Here is a 5,505-nt window from a genome sequence, read left to right as displayed (position 1 = left end):
ATCACGTGAGACGGACTAGTCATCATCGGTGAACATCTCCATGTTGATCGTATCTTCCATACGACTCGTGTTCGACCTTTCGGTCTCTGTGTTCCGAGGCCATGTCTGTACATGCTAGGCTCATCAAGTTAACCCTAAGTGTTCTGCATGTGTAAATCTGTCTTACACCCGTTGTATGTGAACGTAAGGATCTATCACACCCGATCATCACGTGGTGCTTCAAAACGACGAACTTTAGCAACGGTGCAAAGTTAGGGGGAACACTTTCTTGAATTATTATAAGGGATCATCTTATTTACTACCGCCGTTCTAAGTAAACAAGATGCATAAAACATAATAAACATCACATGCAATTATATAGTAGTGACATGATATGGCCAATATCATATAGCTCCTTTGATCTCCATCTTCGGGGCTCCATGATCATCTTCGTCACCGGCATGACACCATGATCTCCATCATCATGATCTCCATCATTGTGTCTTCATGAAGTTGTCACGCCAACGACTACTTCTACTTCTATGGCTAACGCGTTTAGCAATAAAGTAAAGTAATTTACATGGCGTTCTTCAATGACACGCAGGTCATACAAAAAATAAAGACAACTCCTATGGCTCCTGCCGGTTGTCATACTCATCAACATGCAAGTCGTGATTCCTATTACAAGAACATGATCTCATACATCACAATATATCATTCATCATTCATCACAACTTCTGGCCATATCACATCACATGACAATTGCTGCAAAAACAAGTTAGACGTCCTCTAATTGTTGTTGCATCTTGGCTGCAATTAGGTTCTAGCAAGAACGTTTTCTTACCTACGAATAACCACAACGTGATTTTGTCAACTTCTATTTACCCTTCATAAGGACCCTTTTCATCGAATCCGCTCCAACTAAAGTGGGAGAGACAGACACCTGCCAGCCACCTTATGCAACTAGTGCATGTTAGTCGGTGGAACCGGTCTCACGTAAGCGTACGCGTAAGGTTGGTCCGGACTGATTCATCCCACAATACTGCTGAAGCAAGATAAGACTAGTAGCGGCAAGCAAGTTGACAAGATCTACGCCCACAACAAAATTGTGTTCTACTCGTGCAATAGAGAACTACGCATAGACCTAGCTCATGATGCCACTGTTGGGGAACGTTGCAGAAAATTAAAATTTTTCCTACGGTTTCACCAAGATCCATCTATGAGTTCATCTAAGCAACGAGTCAAGGGAGTGAGTTTGCATCTACATACCACTTGTAGATCGCATGCGGAAGCGTTCGAGGGAACGGTGATGATGGAGTCGTACTCGACGTGATTCAGATCACCGATGACCAAGTGTCGAACGGACAGCACCTCTACGTTCAACACACGTACGGAACGGACGACGTCTCCTCCGTCTTGATCCAGCAAGGAGGAAGGAGAGGTTGAGGAAGACAGCTCCAACGGCAGCACAACGGCGTGGTGTTGGTGGAGAAGCAGTACTCCGGCAGGGCTTCGCCAAGCACGTGACGGAGGAGGACAGGTGTTGGGGAGGGGAGGGCTGCGCCTTGGGTTGTGTGTGTTGCAGCCCTCCCCTCACCCCTCTATTTATAGGGGAAGGGGCAAGGGGGCCGGCCCCTCTAGATGGGATCTAGAGGGGGGGCGGCGGCTAGGGAGGGGGGACTTGCCCCCCAAGCAAAGGGGGCGCCCCCTCTAGGGTTCCCCCCAAAACCCTAGGCGCATGGGCCCAAGGTGGGGGCGGGGGGGCGCCCAGCCCTCTAGGGGCTGGTTCCCTGCCCCTTACGGCCCATGTGGCCCTCCGAGAGGGGTGGCCCCTCCCGGTGGACCCCCGGAACCTCTCCGGTGGCCCCGGTACAATACCGATATGCCCCCAAAACTTTCCGGTGTCCGCATGACAACTTCCCATATATAAATCTTCACCTCCGGACCATTCCGGAACTCCTCGTGATGTCCGGGATCTCATACGGGACTCCGAACAACTTTCGGTAATCACATACAAGTCTTCCTAATAACCCTAGCGTCACCGAACCTTAAGTGTGTAGACCCTACGGGTTCGGGAGACACGCAGACATGACCGAGACGGCTCTCTGGTCAATAACCAACAGCGGGATCTGGATACCCATGTTGGCTCCCACATGCTCCTCGATGATGTCATCGGATGAACCACGATGTCGAGGATTCAATCAACCCCGTATACAATTCCCTTTGTCAATCGGTACGTTACATGCCCGAGACTCTATCGTCGGTATCCCAATACCTCGTTTAGTCTCGTTACCGGCAAGTCACTTTACTCGTACCGTAATGCATGATCCCATGACCAAACACTTGGTCACTTTGAGCTCATTATGATGATGCATTACCGAGTGGGCCCAGAGATACCTCTCCATCATACGGAGTGACAAATCCCAGTCTCGATCCGTGTCAACCCAACAGACACTTTCGGAGATACCTGTAGTGCACCTTTATAGTCACCCAGTTACGTTGTGACATTTGGTACACCCAAAGCACTCTTACGGTATCCGGGAGTTACACGATCTCATGGTCTAAGGAAGAGATACTTGACATTGAAAAAGCTCTAGCAAAACGAACTACACGATCTTGTGCTATGCTTAGGATTGGGTCTTGTCCATCACATCATTCTCCCAATGATGTGATCCCGTTGTCAATGACATCTAATGTCCATAGTTAGGAAATCATGACTATCTATTGACCAACGAGCTAGTCAACTAGAGGCTCACTAGGGACATGTTTATGGTCTATGTATTCACACGTGTATTACGATTTCCGGATAATACAGTTATAGCATGAATAAAAGACAATTATCATGAACAAGGAAATATAATAATAACCCTCTTATTATTGCCTCTAGGGCATATTTGCAACAATATGACCCTCGGGTTAATTACTCCCAAGGGAAAGATATAGGTGGTGGGCAAATGGTAAAACCAATGTTGGGCCTTGCTGGAGGAGTTTTATTCAAGGCGAACTGTCGAGGGGGTCCCATAAATCACCCAACCGCGTTAGGGACGCAAAATCCGGGAACATAATACCGATATGACGGAAACTAGGGCGGCAAGAGTGTAACAAAACACCAGGCATAAGGCCGAGCCTTCCACCCTTTACCAAGTATATAGATGCATTAATTAAATAAGAGATATTGTGATATCCCAACATAATCCTGTCCACCATGGAGCAATCTTCAACTTCCCCTGCAACTAACAATGCTATAAGAGGGGCTGAGCAAAGCGGTAACATAGCCAAACAATGGTTTGCTAGGAGAGGTGAAAAGGTTAGAGGCTGACATGGCAAATTGGGAGGCTTGAGGAACAAGTGATAGGTAGCGCAGCATAGCGATAGAACGAAGCAACTAGCATAGCAATGATAGTAGTGAAATCCAGGGTGACGGTCATCTTGCCTGAAATCCTGCAAGGAAGAAGAACGAGTCCATGAAGAAGACGAACAGATGAAGCCGAACCAAGCGTAGACGAACGAATCCTCACGATCGCAACAAAACGGGGACTATCGAGAAGAAGCACACAACATGGTAAACACACCACACATATACATGACATGATGCTCAACCAAGTATGATGCAAGACAAGACTACATGAAGCTACTCATGGCAAGAGATGATGCATACAAGAACAACACATCAAAGCAAGTTTAAATGAGGCCGGAAACAACATAGAACTAATCCGGTAAGTCCTCATATGCAAATTTCGAAATTGGTCCAGAACTGAATAAACCTTATGTTCAAGTTGTTAAAAAGCAAGTTAAGATGCACCAAGATGATCTACACAAGATTCTAGTCAAGTTACATATAAAGTTCATTTATTTCGGAGCTACGGCCTAGAAGATATGAGCAAAACAAGTAAAACATGGCATTGATGCAAAATGCATACAAACATCAAGAAAACACCTCAAAACAAAGATGCAACATGATAACATGAAACTACATGCAAAACTAAGCAAGTTTCACATAGAGCACACCCAAAACGGAGCAACAGTGCAACACATACACTATACAAGTTTAAAGGACAAGCTGTCCAAAACAGCAACTAGGCATCTAGCAAGCATAAAAACTATATGCTACAGCACCTCAACATAAGAACAAAAGGCATGGGCATGAAGTACAGGTAAAGAATGATAAAACATGAACACTGAGCTATCTCCAGAAATCACGAGAACATGCTCAAAAGGTCATGGCAAGATTGCAAATAATAACAGATTCAGACTTTGCAGAAATAACATCAGGTTGCAATGTTTAGAGCTATCAAATAACATGCTATAGGAGGTTAACATGGCAAACAAAGGAATGACATACTAGTACTATATACAAATAACAAAACTCCCTTACTGAACTAATTCGAAAGATCAACAGAGAACATGGTAGCATCCTTGCGAACATGGCAAATGATATGACAGATTCAGACATGGCAGGAACAACAATAAGTAGGCATGTTGGTGAGCTTGTTCCACTCACCATAGAGCAATACATGGAATTACAAGGTAATCGACAGTAAGATGACATATTTATGAAGCTAAGCATGGAAAGAACAAGTTCATAGGGTGCATGGATCACTAGAAATCTCATGGCAAAACTGAACTTAATGTTAACAGGCTGACAGCAACATTATTTAGCAAGTTGAGAGCAAGATTACAACAAGGTAAAGCAGGCTATAAATGCAACCCGGGGCATGGATGGATAGAGCATGACATGTATAACAAAACATCCTTAGTGAACATCTCCAGATTATGCATAGAATGACTTGTAGCAGCAAGTTTACATAGCAACATGATATAACAGTTTCAGCCTAGCAAAACAGTAACAGCAAGTACCCTACTTCACGAGCTCAATGAACTCACTACAAGACTCACAAAAATACAAGACAAGCACCCCTGTAAGGATGACATGATGTATCTCAATACTCATGTAGACATCAAGCTCATAGGATGCACATACAAAATTCAATGAAAAAGACAAAATAGCAAGTTCTGTTAACAGACAGCAGTTAACATCATATAGCACTCTTGCAACGATGATTCGGGCATCAAGATGGACTCAAACAAACATGGCACAATGGAACAAAATGAAGAGCATGTCATGGTGAACGTTTTGATATATTGTGCTCATGAAACGGTGCCATGGATTATGAGATATGATGCGATGCACAGGGCTCCAGAATGTGGAAAATAAAGGACTTAAAAAATGTCAACCTCTGAGATCTAGGGTTCTTGGCACGCGGATCGAGGCAGGGCCGGGCTCGCCGGAGATGGGCGGCGCCGGCGACGAGAAAGGATGCCGGAGAGGGCGCCGGTGGCCGGGGTCAGGGTGGGGACGGCTGGTCCGGCTGGATCCGGCGCGGCGGCGGTGGAGGGTGGCCGAGCGAGGTGGCGGCGAGGCGTGGGTCGGCGAGGTGGCGGCGAGGCGCGGGCCGGCGATGTCCTCCGGTGGCCGGAGCGGTGGACAAAGGCGGCGGCGGGCGGTGGCGCTCGGGGGCTCGGGTG

The sequence above is a fragment of the Triticum dicoccoides genome, chromosome 6B (assembly GCF_002162155.2).
Source record: "Triticum dicoccoides isolate Atlit2015 ecotype Zavitan chromosome 6B, WEW_v2.0, whole genome shotgun sequence".
Classification (NCBI taxonomy): Eukaryota; Viridiplantae; Streptophyta; class Magnoliopsida; order Poales; family Poaceae; genus Triticum; species Triticum dicoccoides.
This window is presented reverse-complemented; position numbering follows the sequence as displayed.